This window comes from Oryx dammah, unplaced genomic scaffold (assembly GCF_014754425.2).
Source record: "Oryx dammah isolate SB20612 unplaced genomic scaffold, SCBI_Odam_1.1 HiC_scaffold_26, whole genome shotgun sequence".
Lineage (NCBI taxonomy): Eukaryota > Metazoa > Chordata > Mammalia > Artiodactyla > Bovidae > Oryx > Oryx dammah.
The window spans coordinates 95,434,199-95,459,775 of record NW_024070210.1 but is presented as its reverse complement, the minus strand read 5'-3'; the positions used below and the strand labels follow the sequence as shown (position 1 = coordinate 95,459,775).

Genomic DNA, 25,577 nt, shown 5'->3' with positions numbered 1-25,577 from the left:
TGAGACCCATGGCACGTTCTAGGGCAACCCTGCTTGCCTCCAGCTCATGCGCTCTGTCCACCTATGCGTCTTTTCCTTCCCAGCCACTCTGAAGTCTTCCCAGGGCAGGGCCTGTATCTTGTGCTTTTTTTTTCCTTTCCCAGAATCTACAACCTCTCCTAGCTAATGGTAGAGCCTCAGGATATGTTTGCTGGATTGAACTGAATGTTGTGTGTTAGGGAGTATGTGAGAGTGTACTCGTTCAAGGTATGCTCCTGCGTGTCTGAACTTAGGCATCATAATGATTCTGCGTGAGCGTGAGTGCAGGCCTGTCTGTAGACGTGCCTGGAGGAGTGCTGAGGTCCGGCCGGTTGCCTGCAGTTGATTTTGGCCAGACCGCCAGGAGGCGCTCCTCAGCGGGTCTGCGGGAAGCTTGGTCGATCCCTGCGCGGGAAGGGCGACGGTGGTGGTGGTAGTGGGGACGGAAGGCTGGGGGAGGGGATGCAAAGAGGGGTGGGGGAGGGATGCTGCTGCAGCACCAGGTTTCCTTGCCCTTAGCGCGCCCGGGATGCAGCACGCGCCTTCAGCTTCCGCTCCCAGACTCTCCCAACCCATCCCAGCCCGAAGGCAGCTGAGGCACCTCCTCAGGCTCGACCGTCTGAGCCCCAGGCAGTTTTTAGGACTGGGCCCCGCCATCTGACAAGCAGACTCGAGCACCTGCAGTGTTTGTCCTTGTGACTGTTTATCCGTTTTTGTTTCTTTTCTTTCTTTCTTTTTTTTCTTTAATAGCTCATGTCCGGGCCAGCAACTCAATTCAACACTCATTTGCTTTTTGCGGGAGACTCTATGCAAATGCGGTACAATGACAGGGAATGTCCCCCAAACCCCCTCCCCACCCCTACCCCATGCTAGAAGGGAGAGCGCTAGGGGAGAGAAAGGAGCAGTGGAGGGTGGGAATGGGTAAGGAACTGGCTCCTGGAGAAAAGCGGAAGAGGCGGGGGCTTCGTAATTCTGCCAGCAGAAGAGGGAGAGAGAAATCCTGGCGCCCCTTGGTCGGTCCCCCGCGGAGATCAGCGTAGCCGGCTGCTCTACCTGGAGCTCGTGGTTGGCCACTGAAAGCTCCCCTCCCCACCGCCCCCCAACACTCGGAGCTCCAACCTCAAGACCTGGCCGGGTCTCAAACTTTGCTGAGGGAGGGGGCAGAGTAGGGCCGGCGACTGTCCTAACTGACCCCAGGCAGCGGATAGGGGCAGCCTCAACCCCGGCCCCTCCTCCCACGACAGAGTCCTCTCGATTCCCCACCCCCAGTCGACGTGTGGGCTCTCCTCCCCACCACCTTCGGTCTGTCCGCCCCACTCCCGCCGCCCTCTGACTCACTCGGATACCCGAACCGTACCCCTTGGCGGGTGTGGCGGGGGGCGTCTCTCTTCCTGGGCGAAGAGGGCCCTGGCGGTCTCCAGGTTAACCACAAACCTGAAGTAGCTTAGATTGACGTGCCCCCATCCCTCCGCCAAGAGCTCGAAGTTGTTCTCTAGGTTCGGACTTGAGTCGCCCGCCGCCTTCGGGGCGGTCCTGGCTCCCCGGGAGCAGGGCAGTTTTGGGCTTCTGCCCGAGGGTCTCCGGCTGAGGGACCCACCCCTCTTTCCCAGTTGGCTGGAGCTTCACTGCCTTTCCCTCCCGCCTGCAGGCGTCCCCTCCTCGCGGGGAGCTGTCCTTTCAGCACCACCGCGAGCGCGCCCGGGGGTCCCTGCTGCGGCCGCGCAGCCTCCGTCTCCAGCGCCCGGGTAGTCGCAAGGAGCTGACCCTCTGAAAGCTGTACTCCGCAGCTTCCCGGGCTGCGCTGCGGCCTCGAGGCGAGAGCCCAGACCCTGTTGCCCACAGCCCGGCTCCGCCCTCCCGGCCCGCGGCCAGCACCGACCTGGCGGTCCTCGCAACCGTCTGAGCCACTGCAGGGCCCCGGCCGAACTCAGCGAGGCAGTTCCTTCTGCGATTCCAGCTCCCACTGCCGCCTCGTGCAACTCTGCTCGGCGAGCTGGGGCCGCGGCTACTGCCGCGGGCGGCTGCCGGAGGCGCCCTCCAATCACGCCCGTCAGCCAGGCCCTGACGTGCTACCGCTCCCCTTCCAGATGGGAAATTCAAATCTCTCTCTCCCCTCTCCCCACCCCCCTTCTTCCTCCGGCTCTCTCCCGCTCTCTCCCTCTCTCTCCGTTATTCTGTCTCTCCCTCCCTCCCTCTGCCTCCTCCCTCTCCGTTTCTCTTTCCCATTCTCCCTCCTTTCCCCTCTCCTAAAAAAAAGAGAAATCTCCCCTCTCCTTCCTTCTCCACCTCCCTTTCCACCTTCTCCTCCAGACACCCCCAGCAATCCTTCCCGCAGGGTTTCAGGATAGAGCTGCCTATCCCGGCCGGCCAGGCTCTCTGGACCGCAAGCTTGCTTCTTCAATGTTCCAAGGGGTAATGCGAGTCAGGAGACGGAGGGAAGGTTTTTTTTTAAAAAAGCAGAAATCCAAGATCCACTGCTCAAGAAAGCCCACCTTGAGCCGTTTTTTTGGGGGGTGGGGGGGACGGGACGGTGGCGGCAAGAGTACTGGAGTGGGTAGAAGATCTTCCCAACCCAGGGACTGAACCCGGGTCTCCTGCATTGTACCATTTGAACCACCAGGGAAGTTAGGAAAGCCCACCTTCATTTCTCCAGGCAGAACTGATCACACTTGCCTCAGCACTCGCTCAACCTCCGCCCAACCCCCAGGCACACCCTTGTTTCTCTATTTGCTTGTCTCTTGCCTGTGAGCTCCTACAGGATGACAGGACCACCGTCAAATCATCTTTGCAGCCCCTCAGCATCCTGTCCTGTTATGTGAGCACTCAGGAGACTGATGGATCATATGGGCAAGGCCTCCATAAGCAGTAAGGAACATTCCACACGGACCCAGAGGGAGAAAACTGCTGCAAAATTGTTGTGGACCTTGGGCAAGTCACTTGCTAGGACCTTCTAGAACTGATATTCCGTGAAGAATAAGAATGAGGAATTCTTTGGCAAAGTTTATTCTGGAAGGCCATATTTTCTCTGATTGGCCCAGGGAAGAAAAGGGGCTACCAAGAGGCAGGACAACATATGCCTCCCCCCACCCCAGCCTTTCTTTCCTCTTCTCCTCACACTCATCTTTTCACTTTATTACTCTCCCCTTATAAGCCTCTCTATTCTGCTTGCATCTTTTGGCTCTAAAATGCTTCCTTTAATCCAGCCCAATGTGTAGGAAAATGGCTTCAGAGAGGAGGGGCCATGCACCAGGCCTTTGAAAGATTTGCAGGAGTTTATGCATCAATCAGGGTTATGTCAGAGTGGAGATGACTCCTGCTTCTGTAAGGTATGGCTTCCTTCCAAGAAGGGAGCATAAGAGCAGCAGAAGGACAGATCTGGGAAAGGCAGGAGGCATGATTTTATTCCAATAAATGGGGACTATTTCTTTATTCATGTTGACAGCAAAGACTTCAAAATGCAGGACCCCCCCCCCCCCCCCCCCCCCCCCCCACACACGTAAGAAGTCATTGGAAGACGTACCTTCCTCACCTATGGAGTCACCTTCTAAAGCTTATCTCTGCTTTCCCCTTACAGGCTGTGAGACTGGGTGTAGGGGAGTCCCTTCCTTTATGGCTGAGTTTTCCATTCCATGCTGTGTTGGCCCATCAGCAGGCTCATTTAAAATTTTTCTTCCTTTTTCAGAGGCAGACACTAATGGAGGGGGCAGAGGGGAGGTTGTTTGATTAGAGTGACTTAGACTTGCCACTAATGCCTGGAGGGGAGTTCTGGGCAGAGAGATCTGACATCCTGTCATTTCAAGAGTCATAGTCCTCCTCTTTCCGCTCCCCTCTTTTTCCCTGTTCTCCTAGAACAGAAGCTCAGCGAGTGGATCTGGCTGTCAGCACTCTAGTTGCAATTTGGCTTTTTCCACAGTGGGCATCGCCTTTGACATGGATGTTGACTAAGCTGGGCTAAAAATCCAACTTAGCCTTCAAAAAAATACTAAGCTCAATTTTGGTCACAACAGCTTAAGATAGATTTTAGTAGGCTCAAATATGGTTAGAAAAGAAGCAGGGTGGTTAAGTGGTGAGTGTCTGGAAATCAGGTTAAATGAGGGATGGTTGAGGGATTTGAGGATGCATTTTACCTGGAGGAGAGGGTTCTTAAGTGGGATTAGCCCTTCAAGGACTGGCAAGTTTTGCTCAATTTGTAATTCCAGAACTTAGTACGCCCCTGGCAAAGAAGGAGCTAAAGAATAGTTGTTGAATGAATAAGTAACCATTGCAAGGGAAAAAAGGAGCTGTCATTTTTACCAGTGCTGATGACAGAATAGGGGCAATGGGAGAAAGGTAAAGGAAGACCAACAGAAACTCTAGGAGGAAGAACCTTCTACCAGCTGGAGCTGGACAGCTATAGTATGGACTGCCCATGTGAGGTGCTGAGTTCCCTATCCCCGGAAGATAGCAGGAGGGTGGTAAGTGACAGCTGAAACCCTCTTTGAGCCCCAGTTTCTATGAGCCTATTAAAACTTCATGAGCTGACATGAGTCATGTCTAGCTGCAGAAAATCTTACTGGCGAATAAAAGGGCAGCTCAATCAAGTTTTGGTGGCTTTATCCTTTGAATGATTAAGACATGATATTAGCCACTGATGCTTCCTGTCAAGAAAAGGTGATAAAAAGATGAACACTTGCTCCTGTTCATTGTTACCACTGTACCAGTGCACAACGTTTGGTGTCAACACTGAACCAGTAGACATGGTTCCCAAATACTCTTTCATAATTGCCAAAATGCTGCTAAATATTGTGAAGATTTCCTACTGATTATATTATTGCTAATCATATGACCATCGGGCCCCAATTATGTCTTAGGTGCTCACTTCGGTGCTTTGCATAAAGTACATTCTCTCCTCTAGTTCACACAGACCCCTATTTTCAAGATACAGAAGGCAAGGTCCAGGGAGATATAGTGAGTTTGGGGCAGATCCAAGACTCCAGCCCATGACGGCATGACACTGGGCTCCAGGGGCCTTCCACCAAGCTGGGCTGCTTCTCTTCTGACACATCCCACAGCCTATGGAAATGTAACTTTTGCTCTGCCGATATATTTTTTTACATTGACATTTATCATCTTCCCTGTTCTCCAGTTTCTCGCTTGAAAAAAGAGAAACCTGCAATGAGTTCGCACTCAGATTGGGGTCCTCATGTCATGCGGGTTGTCAGCACGTCCTTCATCTCCCGCATCTCTAATTCAGCCTGCTGAAGTCCCCACCCGCCACCCTGAGCCTTGGCCCTTGCAGAGCCTGCTCTGTAGGCAGCTTCTAAGAGTCACCTGGTAAAATAGGAATATGGCTCTGCTTAAGGTGTCTTACCCTGGCTAGTGTTGAATTTCTACTTTTATTTATGAGCCTTGTGGGCTGGGGCAGGGGCCAGGTTTGAACAGATTTTTTAAATGGTCATGTACATGTCTCGAGTGCTCACTGAGAAGCCAATGAAGGGAGAGAATGTCAGTACTTTGGTGTGTGAGGAGTGACAGCTGTCAGAGACTATAACGTGATCAGTGAGAATGGCCCTTGTCCAAAGGTCAGCCCGCCTCTTCCCTGCAGCTGCCTCCGTCCAAACGCTGCCATGTGGGAGATGGGGAGGGTCTTGCTGAACTGGCCCTGACCTCAGCCAGGAGCTGAGCTGGCCAGTGCAGGGAGACATTTGAATGCTCCAGATGCTGACTCTACATCCTGCCATTCTAACTAGAGCCTGGAGGGGCAGAATTGGTCTTGGTTTGAGGGGGTGGCTGCATGCCAGAGGCAGGACCAGAACTATGAGGGTGGTGCACAGGGAAGGGCTCTAGGCCACCTTACTCCTCTGGTGAGTGCCTCCCCTCTTGTCCCTGATAAGGCTAGGGTGCCATCACTGTCGGGCTGTGAGGTCAGGGTCCCAGTCTCTCTCCTTCAACATGGAGTGAACCAGGATGAAGGCAAACCCACGGATGTGCAAAGCTGCCCGTGTGTGTGTGTGCCCACTTCTGGACACCGTGCAGGTGGGAGTGGGCAGCACCCCTGTGGGGGCATACAGGGGCTAGCAGGGCAAGTGTGGGTCTGTCTCTGCGTGAGGTGGTGTACCCCTTCTGATCTGAAGTGACTCTGGTGTGAGTGTGTGAATTTGTGTAGAGCTGTAGGTGGGTTGTTGTTACAGTAGAATATGATAATGGCATGGGGTGATGGTTTGGGTGTAAGGCACAGGTATTATATGCAGCTAGACTCTTGAGTTATGACCAACCTAGATAGCATATTAAAAAGTAGAGACATTACTTTGCCAACAAAGGTCCATCTAGTCAAAGCTATGGTGTTTCCAGTAGTCACGTATGGATGTGAGAGTTGGACTATAAAGAAAGATGAGCACTGAAGAATCGATGCTTTTGAACTGTGGTGTTGGAGAAGACTCTTGAGAGTCCCTTGGACTGCAAGGAGATCCAACCAGTCAATCCTAAAGGAAATCAGTCCTGAATATTTATTTATTGGAAAGACTGATGCTGAAGCTGAAACTCCAATACTTTGGCCACCTGATGCCAAGAACTGACTCATTTGAAAAGACCTTGATGAAGGGAAAGATTGAAGGCAGGAGGAGAGGACAACAGAGGATGAGATGGTTGGATGGCATCACCGACTCAATGGACATGAGTTTGAGTAAACTCCAGGAGTTGGTGATGGACAGGGAGGCTTGGTGTGCTGCAGTCCATGGGGTTGCACAGAGTTGGACACAACTGAGTGACTGAACTGAGACTCTTGAGAGTCCCTTGGGCTGCAAGGAGATCCAACCAGTCTATCCTAAAGGAAGCCAGTCCTGAATATTCATTGGGAGGACTGAGGCTGAAGCTGAAGCTTCAATACTTTGGCCACCTGATGTGAAGAACTGACTCACTGGAAAAGACCCTGATGCTGGAAAAGATTGAAGGTGGGAGGAGAAGGGGACAACAGAGGATGAGATGGTTGGGTGGTGTCACTGACTCCATGGACATGAGTTTGAGTAAGCTCCAGGAGTTGGTGATGGACAGGGAAGCCTGGTGTGCTGCAGTCCATGGGGTCGTAAAGAGTCAGACACGACTGAGCGACTGAACTGAACTGAATGCAGGGTGTGCTGTGCACAGCCACAGAGGGTGCCCTTTATGTAGACCGTGCCAGGTGCAAAAGTTCTGGGGCATGTCACCATTTCTGTGTGATGATGGATGTCCTACGTGTTCCTGTCCATGAGACATGACACCTTGTGTGTTAGCGTCAGTAGGGAGTGGTGCCATCACTGATGGTAAGGGTGCAGGCGTGTGTCACAGCGAGTTGGCACACATGTCACTGTCCCTGTGTGGGACAGAGGGGCTTGCGCATGCAGCCAGGAGTGTGTCATCACCGCCGTGCAGGCAGACAGCCTAAACGTGTCACCAAGGATGAGCAATGCTTTCTTTTCCATCCCCCACTCCCACCCAGAGAAACCCTTGGTAACCCAGCCTGCCCCAGCTGGGAAGCCGGAAACTTTTGGCTCCCTTCTCCATCCTCCGCTTTTGTTTCCTCAGCTGAATCCTGACCCTTTGGTGGCAAGTGGAATGTGTGTGGGAACATTCTGAGGAAACCCTCTCTATTCCAGACTCTGCTCCCCAACTCAGAGCTCCTCCCCAGCCCAGCAGCTGCCTACCAGCTCCTCAGAGGTCCTCCCTACCCATCCTCCCATCCCCACCCTCCCAGATCCAGGCACTCATTAGCATGTCAAGGCAGTCCTCTTTCAGCCCACACATTGTACCCTGGGATATCCCCACACAGTTGGCTCCCTCTCGTCCTGGGTTTTGCTGAAACCTTACATTTTCATGTCTGCCAAACCAGTCTGCACATCCCCTACCATCCAGCACAGGCACAGGGAGGATGTTTTGAGGTGACTCCTTCCTCCCTTGCCACAGGTTCTTTTTTGAGCTCTCTGCTTGACTACTGCCTCCACTCCTCCAGCCTTAGCCCTTCCAGCTCTCTGGGACATGGTTGGATCTCTCTGTCCATCAGGAATCCACCGATGGTCCCGCATGTGTGTATCATCCCAGAGCCAGCCAACACACCCCGCCATTTGAGTCCTAGCGCTGGACTTCTCAGGCACATCGGTAGGGCATCAACCTTTGGGCTGTGCTCTCAGGAAGTCCCCCTTCCAGAACGTCCCTCTAACCCCCATGACATTGGGTCCCTTTTCCCCTCCCCCAAGTAAAAACCTTTACTCAGAAAGATAATCTTTAGACCTTGGAATCTTGTCCTTAGGCATATGGAAACAGAATAAGAGCTCCAGAATACTAGAATCATAAGCAAAAGGCCATTTCAGAATCACATTTAAAATCACAGAATCTAGAATGACAGGCTGTCTAAACACTATGTCCAAGAGTGGTCACCTCCTACTCAGATCCCATGAGATGGGAGGAAGTGTTAAAAAGATTGCAGACTTTTGGGGCTCATCCCATGTGGATGGACAGCAATCTTAGAGATGGGAGCCCAGGAATTTGCATTGGTTACTAAGACCCCAATACACCCACTAGTTCCCTGGGGGCTCAGACAGTAAAGAATCCACCTGCAATGTGGGAGACCTGGGTTCGAGACCTGAGTTGGAAAGATCCCCTGGAGGAGGGCATGGCAACCCCTTCCAGTACTCTTGTCTGGAGAATCCCCATGGACAGAGGAGCCTGGTGGGCTACAGCCCATGGGATCATAAAGAGTCAGACATGACTGAACGACTAAGCACGTACACTAGTTGAAACATCCTTGTCTTGGGTCAGTAGAATCTGACTACCATATGACCCTGGGTCTTCTAGAAAAAAAAAAAAAAAAGACCGAATCAAGGAATCATAGAATATTTTACAAGCTAAGATTCAACTAATCACACACACGCACTCACAACTTTAATAATGTCTTGAATTGCGGATTTGAAAGTGATCCTACAGTGTGATTTTGTTCCTGTTCTAGGAGGAAGTTTTCTTTTTCAGCTCCTTTTGGAATAGAAGGCTTTTCCCCCTGTCCCTTGCAGGGCTGCCTCCATGGTGTTGCCTACATTTGTGAAGTTAAATGTTCTTTCCATCTGGGTGCAAAGGCGGCGGACAGAACTCCTGTGTTTACAGAGCAAGTGAGCTGGAAATGACTTTTACTTTCCATTTAGGACCAGCACACCCTGGCCCACAAAACAGATTTTGCTGCTTGATAAAATGAATCTGAGGGGACATTACTGCTGTTTTGCTAAAGCAGTCATAGCTGAGGAACATGGACAACAACGATTAGTAACCTCATGGAGCTTCTTCTGGTCAAGGAAATGAAAGGCAGGCAATGCCGAGGGGCAGCAGAACGCTGTTTTGGAGACTGACGGGAATGCATGTGTGTGTGTGTGTGTGTGTGTGTGTTTGGCGAGGGCGGAGTGAAGGGAGGCAATTAAACATGCATGAAAAAGCATATGCATTTCAGCAGCACTGAAAAGTACGTTTCTGGCCATCTCACCGATGTATTCAACTCACAGATGAAGAAACTGAAACCCCCAAAGTGGGAGGGACTTTCTAAGGCCACACGGCAAGTCATTGAAACCCCTAACTCCTGGATAAGTATTCTTTCCCAGTTGCAACTCAGCATCACGTTCTTAAAACACCTCCAGCACGCCATGCACTGTTCTAGGGATGTTATAGACATCAACCCTTTCAGCTCATGACAACGCTATGTAGGTCTTTTTCACTCAATTATTCATTTATCAAACGTGTGGAAGGCCTCTGACACCAGGCAGTTTCCTAGGCAGACAAAGATAAGAACTTTCAGAGTTTCTCTTCTCCTCTTGATTCTGCAATGAGAGATGCAAATATTCCCCAGAGAGATGACGCAGGACCAATTCACACGTTCAAGATCTTTTCAGATCAGAGGCTCTGATTTGAAGCACTCAGGAGTGAGCGGGGAGAGGTGCCCACCAACAGTCAACATACTAAGTGCTATCCTAGTGAAGAGCCAGCTCTGAGGAGGAGAATCAAAAACACAGCTTGCAAGCCAGATGGGACTGGAAGCCCAGAGCAGGGAAGGACAGGGAGGCTGGCTCCGGGGCTGTGGGAGTCATCTCAGAAACACTGTGGAGGGGACAGCAAGGGCTCTGCTCACACAGAGATGGGTGAAATCTCAGCGGCTCTCTGCCCTTTCTGGAGACAGTGGCTTTTCTCTGAGACTCAGTTTCCTCTCAGTGAAATGGGTTAACAATCCTGAGCTTCCAGGGCAATTGTTAGACTCAGACAAGACAATGCCTAGGGAATCACAGCACAGTCTCAGCAACCTCCTTCCCTCCAACAGCCGAGGAAGGTGGGGATTTCTTCTGGTGTTTGGGGCAGGGTGATCATTAGACAAAGCCTCCTTTTATGAACTTCTTGGTCAGAGGACTCTGCATCATGAGTCCTCTGAGTTTGGTCAAGTTGGGGTGAGAAAGGAGAATTGGAAGCTTAGAGGAAGCTGGGTTTGGGGAGGGGGATGTTTCTTCTACATCTTTACCCCTCCTTGGGCTTCCTCTCCAGCACACATGGGGTTGGAGCATCATGTCCTCACGTGGGAATTGCCTGGTGGAAGTCCAGAGGGGGCTTAAATTCGGGCCTGAGAACATGAAGAATTTTCCACCCACAAATCTAAAAATGGCTGCCCTGTGCCACTCAACCTCCAGTTGTTTCTATCTGGCAGGAAAACAAAAAACAAAAAACACCTTTTATTTGGCAAACAAGCAAGGGGTTGGAAAGGTCTTGGGAACATGAAACCAGGGAGAAGCTGAAGGGTTTGAAGAGGAAGGAATTTTCACATCCTGAACCTCTCACTGTGCTAGCTGATTCATATCTTTATCCGCTTTAATCCCCACACCGACGCCTCCCATACCTCAAATGTCACCGTGTCCACTTTATATTCAGGTGGCGATGTTCACGCTCAGAGAGGTTAAGGGCCTTGTGTGGGGTAGCACAGCTGAGAGGTGGCAGCATCAGCGGCGTTGGAGCTTGGTGAGTCTGTACAGGTGGCCACATTTTCAGAGGGGGACTAGGTGGGTTTCTGGCAACTAAGCTAGGATCTGCAGCTTTGGGGCAACTGGTCCCAGAGTATAGGTGACCCTGCTGGGGCCCCTATATGGGGATCATGCCACAGGCTTGTCCTTCATGGGGCTGGGTGTTCCAACTCTGAGGTGATTACAGGTGATGGGGGCTGTAAGTCAGGGCCCTGAGGATTTAAATGAAAAATACCCCACCTCTGTCACACTTGGCTCACTCCCTGGCTTCACTTCTGCTCAGGCTGGCTCAGCCTGGCTCTTCACACTGGCCTCTCCCCATTGCTTCTGCCTGTGGGCTTCCTGCACGCTGACTTTCTAGCTGGCTTCCAGATCTGTGGGAGAACCATAGCTTTCTAAAACACGGCCTGACTGCATCAGGATCCTCCTCAAAACACATGGTGGTCACAGCTTATTTTGCCACCTCGCACCCACTCCTCCCGCGCGTGCCATCAGCTCTGAAGAAGCCAGCCTATGTATCTCATCTGGAGCCGCGGATGGACCACGTGACCTGGGCTAAACCAATCAGCGTCTCGTTCTCCTTGGTTCCCCAGATCAGTTCAGGGATAGTCCCAGGACCCAAGTCAGACCAGCTGGGGCTACAGAGACGCTTGATTCTGGAATTACTGCTTGAACTAAGGGACATGGACTCTCACTTTACTGAGCTCTATGAATCGGGTTTCCCAAGAGCTACCGTGAGGAGCTTCAGAATGGGGACCAGCTCAGAACCGGAAGAGTCAAGAAAAGGAGAATGGAAAAACCCTAGCCTGGTGACATTCTTTTCCCCCTTGGCTCAAGCTGTACCTAGAGCTCTCCTAGATCTTATCATTTTTATGAGCCGATAACCACCCCTTCCCTTTTTGTTCTCCTTAAAGCTGCTTTAGTTTTTTCTCTTCTTACAAAGAAAAGGATCTTAACTGACACAAAAAGTCCTTTAATATCTTCTGATTGCCTTCAGGAGGAAGTGCCAACCTTTTAGACTGGTTCTTCAGGCCCTCCCAGACCAGAAACAGTCTCTCCAGCTCCATGAATGCCATCTGTGCTGCCTGACCCCAGTGCCTCTGCACCTCTGCCCACGCTGGCTGCTCCCAGTGGAGGCCTGCCTGCCCTATTCCGCTTTGACTGGCATGGCTCAGCTGAAGTAGAAAGGAACCCTTCTGGAAAGTGAGCTGAGTCTGGGGTGTCCTATGTGTTCCCACACCGACCTCTACATTGTAGCACCCTTGAGATTTTACGGTGGATGTTGATCTCCTTGTCTTTCTCCCTAGATTTTGAGCCCTTTGAGGATGGGGGACTCACTGAGCATGAGGGCTTCATTCAGTCAGCAAATATGTACTAAGTGTCTACAACAGGCCAGGGACTCCTGTGGGTCCTGGAGATAGCACGGAGAGAAAAAAACAACTCACAAATTTCTGTCTTGTCTGATGGGGGAAGCAAACGCTGCTCCAGTAAACAAACACAGCACTGGGTTCATTTCAGAAGGCGCTCAGGCTGTGAGGTAATAAGGGGAAGCCTGCCCCTGTCTCTGGGCTCAGAGGCTAGAGGAGAGCCAGGCTCAAAGCAGGCCCTCAAGGAGCAGTTTTTTTCATGAATGAATATGGAATGTTCCCAGACACCCGGGTGCCCCTCAGCCTTCCTTTATGAAGACTGCTCAGAACTCTACCAGGACATCTTTGTTAGTGATTTATTCCCCACTTCCAGCCTATGCCCCCTCTTGTGGGGATGGAGGGGTCCCAGTGACATAAACAGGCATTTTTTGTTTGTGTGACACTCACCTATCCCCATAGGGGTTAAACAAAGCCACCTTCTCTGTGACTTCGTGATGTGGCTCGGCCCCAGGTCAGAAAGCAGGGTGCGTCTCTGCCTGACTTGGATCAAGTCTGGGCCTGGCCTTTGTCTTTCCAGTCCTCACTCTGTCGTCTCCCTCCACAGACCTGTCGCCAGCCCTTTGATCACCTCTGTGACTCTCCTTTGGACTTTATCTGGCTCCATAAAGCCGATGAAACCTCTTCCTGCTTGTGCCACTCCCGGGCTCCAGAACCTTTGGTGACTCACTACTGCCTACATCAAGTCCACACCCACGAGGGCCTCCCTTGATCTGCCTCCGGCCTCCTCTGCCAGCCGCTCCCTGCTGCAGTCCACTCCACACTCTGATGTTCACTTCGTTCCTCTATTAGTTTATATATCCTTGGTTGTCTTCTACTGGAGTGTAAGCTGCTTGACGGCAAGGAATGTGTCTTGCTCATTCCTGAATCCCCAACATCAAACAGTGAACTTCCTCACTGTGAACGCTCAGTGACTATCTCCAGAGGCAGCATCTGTGCATTGCATCGCCTTGCCACTTGGGGTTGAAGTGTCTTGTGGGCCTTAAGAGCTTCATCTTAGGTGTGGACACTTGAAGATCTAGGCTCCTTTCTGGGCCACAGACCACAATAATAGTGCTAGCATCCTCATTTCACTGTCCCCTTCTTTTTTTGTTTTTGTTTTTGTTTTTTTTGCATTTCTTAGTCCATACACATAACCCCCAGAGTCCCTTCCATGCTTTGGCCCCATCACTATGGTGTTTTGTCATTGGGATGTTTTTGGTGTCATTTGCTGTGGTGACACACATTTTGGCCTGTTTGGCATCTCTTTGACATTTTTTTCTTCCCTGCTTTTAGACTTTATGATCCGGGTGGGCATTAGACTCACAGCCAGCCAGTGAGCACTATTAGCTCTGGCCACTGTGATTGGCTCGGGGTTGGCAAGTGACACAAGTTAAGCCAGTGAGAGTCAGCTCTGGGACTTTAGTAGGAACCAATGAGAAAGAAGCTTTCTATTTCTAAGGGATTTGCAAGGTTGGCAGAAAGTGGGCCTGAGCAGCTGGACCTTTTTGTCACCACCCAGAGAGAGCCTGCCTGAGGGTGATGCCAACACAGAGAAGAGAAGAGCCAAGAGTAGGGAAGGAGACAAATTCCTGATGGCAGCGTTTGAGTGTCCAGATCTCGATGTGCCTTTAAGCATCATCTGCTCATGTACTTTTCCATTATGTGATCAGTAAATGCCATCTTTCTGCTTAAATTGTTTTGAATGAGGCTTCTACCGTTGCCACCTGTGAGAGACTTGCTGGAATCTGTGATGTTGGAGCTGTATGTCCCCTCCTTCTGAAAATTTCTAGTCAAGCAGGCTCTGACCCTGGGAGGACCTTCTGTTTAATGTTCTCACATCCCAGGAAAGAAAGAACTGCCCATCCTGGTCCCCATTTTCTGTCTCTGTCATCAGTACAATGGTCCCCACGGTCATGTTGATTTCAGCGAAAGAAGGAGCTCACATTGCCAAAGCCCAAACTTTATATCCACAGATTCCAGTTCCCATATCCACATCCCCTCAAAAATGCACATATTTTTGGCCAAGAGCTCTGCAATTTCACCCTTGAGTGGCATCAGCTTTCTTGGGCGGGTGCCATCTCTTTCTGGCGATTTGTCTGCATCTTGTTTGTCAATTGGAGTTGGAACATTTGCCCGTCAGAACAGCGCCTTTGGTGTCCCCACTTCCAAAAAGCAATTTGGGAGCAAGAATTTCCCTGAGGTCCTTTGCAGTCAAGGCTGACGCTGAGGCTCCCTCAGATAGCCCAGACTTCTCCTTTTCATCTCTGAGCTCTCTCCCAGAACTGTGATCAGAAAGCATCTTGCTGGTCCTTTATCTGACCTCTTTCCATTTGATGGATGTGAAAGACCTATGATTCTTGTCCCCACAGTCCTTCTCAAGGTGACTTCTGGTGTGTCTTTGGACTACATCATTTCAAGGTCTCGCTGTCCTGGGTAAGCTTCTTGAGCCTAAGTCATTAGTTTGTAACGGTTTTTCAAAAGTTGCCTTTCTCCTTGCAATGCTTCTGAGGCAACTCTCTTTAGCTTATTGTTTTATCTTGTTTTGTTTCTGACTTCAGTAGTCAGACCATGCTGAGCTGTGGCTGGGAGAAGGAGGTTCTATGCAAGGTTGGTGAGGCTCGAGGAAAGTTTACCATTTTGATGATGCTGCCAACTCGATATGCGGCTTCCAGGGTCACTGTGGCAGGAAGGGAGAGCTGGAATGTCACAGAGGTTCCCATAGCCCCAGCTGGGAGGCTATCTTGTGGGCTCGCTTCTGTTTCCTGCTCCAGATCCATGCTCCCCCTCCCTGCCCAGCCCACAAGGCTCATCCATATGGACCAATCACCAGGCTCTCTTTGCCCTTGAGCTTCTGGTTTATTTTTTTTTTATGGGAGTTACCGACAGGGACTGGAGGATGTTTAGAGCAAAATGAAAGCGGCCCTTGTCTGAAGGCCACTGCTCCTGTCGAGTGGTCCTTTCCGCATATGTACCCTCTCCAGGTTTGGCAACTACTCCTTGCCCTTCGGGCTTAGAGGTGGTGATGGCTCCCCACCAATGCTGGCCCGGGGGAACGGCACTGTCCTCGTGGGACAGGCCTGTCCTGCTTATGTTTCCTCATCGGTAAAAAGGGGCGTTGCCACTTTCTTTAAGATGCACTGGAGAGCTGAGACAGTGATGCACAGGCGCTGGCTGGCACATGGAGGCACGCAGGGAATGGCCGTCACCCCCCCTGCCTTGGAGAGAGTGGCATCCAGGTCACACGGCTCCCCAGGCACCTGCTCAGGGCTGGGCATGTCTCGGTGATGGACGAGTGTGGACAAGAGATAAGAGGGACCTGCCTCACGGAGTGTTTCTGGCAGGCGTGGTCAGGCAATTAGCAAGGAAATGGAAAGACAGATGTTTCAGAGCGCGGTGAGCGCGCTGATGGAACAGAACGGGGAGATTTGAGGAAGAAAGATGGGGTGGGGGTTGTCTGGGAAAGGCTTCTGGGGACGACACCGGAGCTTGGCCTGAATGTGGGGTGATGTGGGGCATCAGATTTGGGCTGAAGGACCCCCCTCTCCCTGAGCTGAGTGTGAGAGCGGCCTATTCCTGGAACAGAAAGGAGCCCGGGTGGGAGGAAGTGTAGGGAGCCAGGGGTAGAGAGCTGGGCGTCCTCTGGGTCCTTGTCAGTCACACTGAGAGGCCAGGGTGTTACTCAGCTGGGATGGGGTCATTTGCTAGGAGGTCAAGGGTCAGGTCAAACTCACGGAGAGTCTCTGAATTTTGCTCTCCCCAGCCCCAAGTGCTCTGATCTCATCAGCCGGGATAATTTCTTTCTCAAATTGCCATTTGGGGAGAACTGAGAGCCTCCGTTGCAGATCTAAGCAGATTCCTCCCTTGCTTCCAGGGAATCTGGGGCCTGCAGTCCCTGGGGTCAGGCCATAGTCCCCTTGGGTCCCCCCTGAGGGAGAGCGCAGCCGCCCGAAGCCCCTCTGTGCTCCAGGCACAGTGTGATCCCTGAATGGATGCTCTCTCCTTTCCTGGCTCCACCTCCCAGAGAAACTGGCGTGATCCCCTCGGCTCTCTAGACGTGGAAACTGAGGACCCAGCACCTCCCGTTCCCTCCTCACCTCAGGACGGCTCCCTCTCTCCTGCAGCAACCCACACGGCATCCTGTAAATAACTGCATGTTCCCAACACCTCTCCTCCTTCTCCTTGGAAACCTGCTCTCTCTTTGGATTAGGGCTGCCTGGTTGTTAGATTCCCCTCTGTGGCTCAGAGCTGAGCATGGCGGGAGTGGGGGCCGCAACGCTGTATCTAAAGGCCTGGGCTGGGCCCCAGCTCTTTCCTTCATTAGCTGGGTGACCTTGGGCAGGTCACTTCACGTCTCTGAGCCTCAGTTTCCTCACCTGAAGCTGGGGTTGTGGATGGTAACTAACGTTCATGATGGAGATCAAATGAGAATCTGTAAACAAGGGCCCAGCTGAGTGTGGGACAGGCTCAGGGTGATTCATGAATGTGATCTACCTCTTTTCTTGCTTCTCCCATCAGTTCTGCCTCCTAGACGTCTGGGTCGGGGAAGGGTAGATCAGGGTGCACACACAGGGCACCTGTAGGGTCAGACAGGTGACAGACAGGGAACACAGCTGAGCTCCTTGGGAATGTCCTGTGAAGAAGCTGGTTCTCCGAGCAGACCTGCACAGAGCCTGTAACAGGGAGGGGAGTCTGGTCCCTGGGAGGAGGCAGCCAGAGTAGTCCAGGATTCTGATGCCCCCTCCTGGGAGTTCACTTTAACTCAGGGCTGGCTGCAGACTCCCCCAGATTACAGCATCTACTCACGTAGACTTCCTGTTGCCCCGAGTTTCATATTTCCATCTAATTTCAAAGTGGAAGGTCAAATATGGCCTTCCATTGGCTTTTGGTGGATGTTCTGGAAGCGGGGGGAAGGGGCTTCATCTGTGGGGAGGGATGAATCAGCACGACCCCTGAGGTTCAGAACCTGTGGAACGCTGGTCGTGATAGCAGCCAGCTTGGCTGAGCTGCCGTGTGCTTTTACCTGTTTATGCTGCACAACCACCTTGGGAGGTATTACCGCTGTGCCCATTTCACAGATGAGCAAACAGGCAAAGACAGGACAGGAAAGTTGTCAAGGTCACACAGCCAGAAGCTGCCGTTAAGGATTTGCATCCAGCCTGTTTGGTCCTGGAGTAGGCACTCACCTCTCTGGGACCAGGGAATCTACCTGGGGGTGGGACTCACTCCATGACCAGGCTCAGGCTGCGGCGACTCTGAGAGATTTTTGAGCACGGTCAGTGTGTCTCTGACTGCCGTAGCACAGGCCCCTGTGTCTCTGTGTGTTTGCTGGGGCAGACACGGCTGTCTTATCTCATCCTGTAGCTTTTATTCTGCTCAGCAGCTTAGTACTCTCTTGAGGACCCACCCTCCCCTTGTTCTCTGGCTGTGTGGTTTGCATGGAGTCCTCTGGTCCTCTTTCCCTCAAGCTCTAGCGACTGGTACATAACCCAGGCCTAGGGATGGATATGTGACTCAAGATGGCCCAGGGACATTCAGTCCTGAAGCTTGTTTTGGAAACGTTAGAAAAATTCTCTTTCTGTTGGAGTTACTGAGCTGAAAAAGTGTGAACCTAGAGCTGCAGGGTCATAGTGTGGAAAGAGCCTGCCTAAAGGGGAAGCTGTGCCAGAGATAAACAGAACTGATAGACAGAGAGGGAGAGAGACCGACCCCTCATAATACTGCATGACTCCTGGATCAAGCCTTTCCTGAAATCCACTACACTTGAATTTTTCAGTTACATGAACCAATACAATCCTTTTTTGCCCTTAAATCACTTTGTTTGATTTTTCTACTATTTTCTATTTCTAAAATAGGATTGACTGGCATTGTGCTAGCTATGCTGTGTATGTTATTACCGTTAATCCAGTGAGAATATTGGCATGGTGCCCATTATGCAGATGAGGGAACTGAGGCTCAGAGAGATTTATTATATTGGCGAAGGTGTCACAGCTAGTTCATGGCAGAGCTGGGATTAGACCTCAGGCATTTTGACTCTAGACACCTTGATCACTTTCCCTTATGATAGAAGGCTGGTTTTACCTCCTAAATATCTCTTACAATCTCTACTTTCCGATCTCATCCAGCTGCTCTCCCTGCTTCTCCTCTGATCCCCTTTAATCCCCACTTCCTATGAGAAAGAAGCCTTTCCCATCTACACCCTCAGACTAAGCTCTGTTTCCTAGCAGACATTTTTATGGCATAATGTACTTTTTCTTCTTAGCTCCACTGAACTTCAATAATGATTTGTTCCAGGTTTATCTCTTCTACTGGGTGGGAGTCCCACGGGGGCAGAGATGACGTCTGTTTGGCCATTCTGCAGCGCTGATGCCTGGCACAGTGCCTGGCCTGTGGTGGGTGCCTGGTAAATGTTTGCTGAATAAATGAATTGTGCAGTTTTTTTGCTCCCACGGTGGCCCTGGATCGCTGTGCACCTGTTTGACTGCAGTTTTGTATCATTCTGACACTGCAAAATTTGCTCGCGCTCTATTCTAGTTCATTCTAGTGTAGGGTACCTGTGACCTTGGAGGCTTACTTATCTTAGTGTACATACCAGAGAGTGCATTCTTTGGAAACTGGGGCAGTGTCTCCAACCATCATCTCTCAAGTAGTAGTAATAATAATAACAACAACAATACAAGGAATAATACTAATAATGAGCACTTACTATTTGCTAGGCTCAGCTCTGAAGCTTTAACATGCATTGCCTCATTTATTTATTTATTTATTTATTTATTATTATTATTATTTTTAAAATTTATTTTTTATTTTACTTTACAATTCTGTATTGGTTTTGCCATACATTGACATGAATCCACCATGGGTGTACATGCGTTCCCAAACATGCATTGCCTCATTTAATCCTTATGCCCAATGTATGTGTGTATACTATGATGACCCCTTATACTTAAGGGCAAACTCAAGCTCAGAGAGGTTATGTGGTCTCCTTTGCTTCTCTAGTTTAGAGCTGAGATTCTGTTGCATGCACTCAAAAGAGAACTTGCTCTCCTAGTGACTTTAATGCAGGAAGACGAGCTGGGTTGGAAGGCAGGAGGAGTAGCAGAAAGGCTGAAGCGGGGCTAAAAAGGCCTGGCTGTGCCCTCTTGGAAGGAAAAGCATTTTCACTGTGAAGGTCAGTGGAAGGTTGAGCAGTGAGGCAGGAGGGGAACCCTGAGGGCATGGGGGTGGGGTAGGGGGAGAGCTCAGGGGTGCCATAGAAAGGGCACCAGATTAAGCTAGAGAGCCTGGGTTTCTGCCCTGACCCAGTGCTTGCTGGCTGTGTGACCTGGGGTAAAGGGCTGCACTTCTCCGAGCCCACGTTGCAGAGCAGATATCAGCCTTGACATAACACCTGGCAACTGCCTAGCCAGGGTCTGACACCAAGCAACAGGCACCATGCCTGGGGTGGGGTGCAAGCCACTTGCTGGGGCTGCTGTAGTTCTTCCCCTCCATGAACTCAGGTGTCCCTCTGAAGACCCCTAGGAAGTGGGCCCACCTTGCAGAGCAGGGGCCTGGTGGGCCGCGTGGCCTCTTGGCTCAGCATCTCCCAGTATGTGCAAGGCAGCGGGACCGCACTCTGGTTGGCTGGCTCCACACCTCCCTTTACCCTTGTGCTCTTCTCAGGAAGGCTGAACTTGGATTTCAGTGGGAGAAGGGGCCAGGTGGACAGTTACTTGCTTGGTACCATCACTTCTTTGAGGCTCCAAGTTTCTCTTTTCATGGTTCTGCCTCTAGGGCCATGCCCTTTCTCCCTGGTGATCTCAGGGGGCAGCAGACAGGTATGTGTCAGCCCACATGTGGGGGCCTGCGCTGGCACTGGGCCCAGGAAAATAAGACCCCGAGCCCAGCCTGCTCTGTGAGCGGGGAAGCGCTGGAGCCGGCTTCTCAGGGGCCCCCCAGTCAGCTCCAAGGTCACCGTGTGGGGTTGGTGCCAGCCCCGGCCCAGAGGTGAGGTGCCCGCTGCAGCAGCCTCACTCCCTGGAGTAGCACCTTCACGGGTTTGCCACATCTGTACAGCACCTCTGCTCTTTAGTTAACACCACCCTCTAATTCCACTCACTTGCAAAAATAAAACCCTTCACTGCGCTCACTTAAAAAGGAAACCTCGACTTGCCACTTCACACCGGAAAACCAGTGTCACTTGCTGTAACAGGGGGTAACAGTGTGCATCCCCGCTGCATGCAGGTGGCCAGCTTTGTGCTCGGGGGGCGGGTGCACCCCACGCCTGAGGGCAGTGAAGGGGAGGGGCTCGAATTGGAGAGTTGTGAGGACTCGCCGAGCCTGTCTCCCAGGCGCGATGAAACACAAAGAGAACTGAAAAGGAGGCGTAAACCCAGCCAACGACTTGCTCTCTAAAGGGGCACCTCCCGAAGGACCTGCAGTCATCGGGGGACCCAGGCTTCTGGGCCCCGGAAAATACCCGCAGACACCTCACTGCTCACCTCGCTTCCCCTCTGTCCAGAGGCCTCCTTGGCCTCAGCTCCTCCAGCACCAAGGAAGCCACGACCTTGCAGACTGGTTGCTGGAGGAAAGGCCCCAAGTCGAAACAGCTTTCCCTGTAGCCAGGCGGGAGGCACTTTGTCTCTCTGATCCTCAGTTTCCCCATCTAGAAAATGGGGATGACAGTTCCTATTTCCAGGACTGTTTGAAAAATTGAAATGAGATGCTGTGTGTCAGAGTGACTTTGTATGGTGCCTGGCACAGTGAGCGGGGACTCAGGCGGCGTGCTTTCCTGCCTGTTTATCCCAATCCAATCTAATTTAAAATTCTGCCGCCACCTTTGCTGCAATTCCATTTCCTCTCTCACAGGCTCTTTTTCTTTTATCTAGAGACTCTGACAGCCTTGAACTCAGATCTTCTCTCCTTCGTGTCCTCCAGGGTCAGGTCACTTCTCGAGCATCAGTTTGCTCATCTTTAAAATGGGAACAACGGGGAATTCCCTGGTGGTCCAATGGTTAGGGCTTGGTGCTTTCACTGGCAGGCCCGGGGAGGAGATCCCTGGTCAGGAATGGAGATCCCTCAAGTTGCAAACATAGCCCAAAAAAACCCCCCAGACAAAAGGGAACAATAGCAGCCGCCTCATCAAGTTGCTGTGTGGGCAAGAAAACACTGTCTTTGGCAAAGTTTGGCACACATGGAACGACTTATTTTTATGATTTGTGACCCTCTGGGATGGGAAGATTGTTGAAGTGTTTCTGAGGTTGGACTGCCAATATCCTCAGGGGAAATTATCTGTGTTTGAGCCCACATGAAAGACTTCTGGAGTTCACGGCAGGCGCGAGCTGATAGCTCTGCAGAGGGGCATGGCGTGGGCTCCAGCTGAGGCAGCTTCTGGTTTTAGCTGGAACCATTGCTGCTGAGTCCTGCCCACCCTCCACCCCCCATCACACCCCTCCCCCATGTGGGAAAATGGAACGTGGTGCAGAAATAGCCTGGTCCCAGGGGCTGCCCATGAGAAGGGCTTATTTTGACTCAGAATGCTGTAGAAGCTGTGGCAGGCTTGTCAAAATACATCTGCCTCTTCCCGAGCGGCCCACGGAGCCTCAGACTGGCGCCAGGACCAAAGCGCTGCTGCCAGACGTGCACATGTGGAATCGGGCCCCTGGGAGCCGAGGACAGGCCCTGCTTTGATTCCAACAATAACCACCTCCCAAGCACCGGAGGGCGAAAAATAGATATCCTCTGACAGCGGCGTGGAGGAGCCCACCTGGGTCTCGAGGCTTGCTCATCTCAGGGACTCCCCCAACCCCCTGCCTCATTCATCTCCGCACAGGGCCTGGCAGTGCCTGGGAAGTGGATGAGAGGGCATCACAGCCCTTCCTCTGTGGTCCTTACAGAGGAGCCTGCCGTGAGGGTTGTTATACCCATTTCACAGGTAGGAAATCTAAGGCCCAGGCCATGCAGTGACTTCTTGTGATGAGACCTCTTCTCCAAGCCCTTCTTTGCACCTCGAGCTGCCTTTGCTTTCCCCCTGGGGTGCCCTTCCTCCTCTTAGGATGGCTCGTGACTCAGGACACATGGCTCCTTCTCTGCGCAGAGCTGGTCCCCGCCTCCTTGGGACTTGTGCCTGTCCCCTGCCTGGTGACTTGGCACAGCGGCTCGTCTCAGCGAGGGCGGCGTCTCTGCGCTGCTGGGCTGAGCCTGGCCGGCCCACAGTAGACCTCACAAATGCTTACTGTTGAACGAATGGCTCTGGAGTATTGTCATCCGGGGCTCCCCACTTAAACCCAGGGATTGACTGAGTGCTCAGTTAGGGAGCAGAGAAGGGCAGGCCTGCTTGGGGCTTCCTAACCCGAGGGTAGCTTCAGGGAGAAAAGGAAACAGGCTCACGGCTTTAGAGGGTGCAGCCACCTGACCATAGGCTCTTCCTGTGCAAGGAGCCTCAAATTGGACTCTTGCATCTACCATCAGGACCGTTGTTAAGTGGCCGCTCTGCCGTCTCCCTGTTTCCTCAAGCCCAAAGCCCCGGGCAGTGTGAATGCCCAGCTCTGAGTCTGGACTACCCACCCATGCCATCTCTGCCTTCCCTGCTCCCCCCCCGCCCCTCCCTCCTCCCCGGGGACTCCTCAGGCCTTACCAGCTCACTCTGCACTGTGGCCCAGCCACCTGGCGTGTTTCCCCACCTCTGCCTGGCTCCCTCAGCTCCACCTCCCTCCACATCCCTTGCATGAGGCTGACTCACAGCTCCTCTGTGCGCTGAGCTCTGACCACGCAGTGCTGACCCTGCTCAAAACACTTGGCAGCTCACTCCTTTCTCCACTGGCGTTTTTCCAGTGGGTCGTGCCGGTGTCCACAGGGATTCTGTGAGGAAGGGAGCCCTCGGTCAGGTGAGCGGGGATTGCTGGGCTAAGTGAAGTCAAACAGATTGTTCCCTGCAGGAATTTTCAGGGCCTTTGATGTGCTGTTTAGATTACGATTCTCTGAGAGGCAACGTAGAGCCTGGCATTTCTAGAGCTGATTTGAGCACAGGACTTTGCGGTGTGGAACATCAAGGCGAGGGGTGTTCTGAGGCGTGTGCTTTGGGAAAGGCTGCAGTGTTGGCTGGAGCCTGAGTGCCTTGCCCTGGCGGTCAAGGTCCTTCACAGCACAGCCCAAGCCTGCCTTTCCAGCTGCCAGTCCACTAACATCCAGAAATTTCCACCCAGAAAGCGACCCTCCGGAAGCTCCCTGTGCCGTCTGCGGCTGTCTGCCGCCCCCTCACCCACCTGCCAGCTCACTCTTTCCGTCTGTCCAGAGCCGCCTTTGCTTGGAGTGAAAGTGAAGTCGCTCAGTCGTGTCTGACTCTCTGTGACGCCGTAGACTGTAGCCCACCAGGCTCCTCTGTCCATGGGATTCTCCAGGCAAGAATACTAGTGTGGGGTGCCATGCCCTCCTCCAGGGGATCTTCCTGACACAGGGACTGAGCCTGGGTCTCCCGCATTGCAGGCGGATTCTTTACCATCTGAGCCACGAGGGAAGCCCCCAGCCCAAAGGGCAGCGGCTCTCCTGAGCAATGGCATGGGAGTTCTCTCGCCTTCCTCTGGCCCCACAGTCCCAAATCTTGTTGCCCTCAGGTCATTCTGAACATGACTTTATTATGGGGAGCTCTTTGGATCCCCTCTAATTTGCTTTTAAAAACCTGGAAACCTGAGTATTTTAGCCCATGTCAGTGCAGGTCCCTCACTTACGATGCATGTCTGGTGTATCTAGCTGCTGAGGGTCAGGCTGCTACACAGACAGTGCCTCCCATGTGTGTGTGTGGCGGGGGCGGGGGGGCATTAGGAACTCCTGATTCACTAGGCAAAGAGGACCTTTGCAAAGCCATGCTTCTGATGCTCAGCTCACAAGTTCATTCCCCCTAAAGGAATGATCTTATTAATATTCTGGGAGAGGCTAGCATTTACTGAGAGCTCTCGGTGCATGGCACTGTCTTGACGCTGTACACCTGGCGTGCCACCTATTGGCCAGAAGCGTGCCAGGAGGGGAGCTCCCAGAAGGAGTGGCACCACGGAGCGCTTGAGGGAACAACGTGAAAACGTGACCCCAGCCTAGGGTGGCGCCAGAGCTGGGCTTCTGCTCTAAGGTCCCCAAGCAGGACTCACGTCACAGGACTCCTCTTCCAGGAGCCTTCCCTTACCCCACGGACCAGGATGCCCACACTCAGCCAGAGCCTCTGCTCCTGTGTTTGTATCCCCCACTGGGCTGGGAGCTCCTCAAGGTCAAGTCTTATTTGTCTTTACACCTCCAGTCTCTAGCATGGGGTTTGGCTCCAGGCATGAAGTCGTGTGCATGAGGGAGGGATAAATGTGTCCAGGCCTAAGGAAGATTCTGGGCTTTTGTGGGAACAGTCCTGCGAAGATACAGGCTGAGGTCCAGTGCCCTGAATCTCACCATCACACATTCCTATGAGTTTCCCTCTCCTTTGGCTCCAGGGTAGTTGATCTGCCTGATGACTAAGAACATCACTTCTTGCTGCAAACAGCCACTTGGAGGTGGCTGGTGACAACAGGTAGGTCAGCCCCACCCAAACAAGAGAACTGACTAACTTTTGTTCTCTGTTGGTACCTGCTGAAATGTGGACACAGTTACAGCATGCTCTACAGCACTGATTGGCATTAAAACACACCAACACAGTCTTCCTGGCATGCGGAGGAATCCTGAGAAAATGCAAATTAGATCATTGCGTGCTTTTGATTAAAACCCTCCATTAGCTTGAAAAAAAAAAAAACAAAAACACAAAACTACACTTAGAGTGAAATACGACGTCCTAGGACTTTCCTGGCTCTTCAAGGACCCCACGGGAGCTTGGCCCTCTTGCCCACCACTTGCCCCTCATTAGCTCCACTCTGGTTATACCAATTCTTTGTCTTCCTTGTGCTGCCAAGCTTATTGCTGCCCCAGGACCTTTGCACCTGCTGTTCCTTCTGCCTAGGACACCTTTCTGCCACATCCTCACCTGGCTGGCTCCTTCTTGATATTCATATTTGCCTCAAACATCCTCTCTTCAGAGGCTGCCTCTCTTTTACTCTATCTAAATTCTATTTAAATGAGACCATCACTTCCTATCTCCATTTAATGGCCTTCACGTCACTTGCCTCTGTCTGAAATGGTTTTATCTGTTTTAGATGTTTGTTTACATGCTTATTGC

At 52.0% G+C, this 25,577-nt stretch overlaps 1 protein-coding gene across 3 annotated transcripts in view; it reads right to left on the bottom strand.

Annotated features, from left to right (window-relative positions):
- The window catches only part of LOC120853620 (complexin-2), an 89,092-nt gene that overhangs the window by 10,775 nt on the left and 52,740 nt on the right, over window positions 1–25,577 (bottom strand). Inside the window, exon 1 of one of the 3 annotated variants that reach the window (XM_040227583.1) lies at window positions 1,898–2,184. The exons of 1 other annotated variant lie outside the window; for it this stretch is intronic. The gene's annotated coding sequence lies outside the window, so the exon portion shown is untranslated. Of the gene's footprint in view, window positions 1–1,375; window positions 1,714–1,897; window positions 2,185–25,577 lie in introns of those variants that run through there. One more of the 3 variants, XM_040227585.1, reaches the window with a different exon arrangement.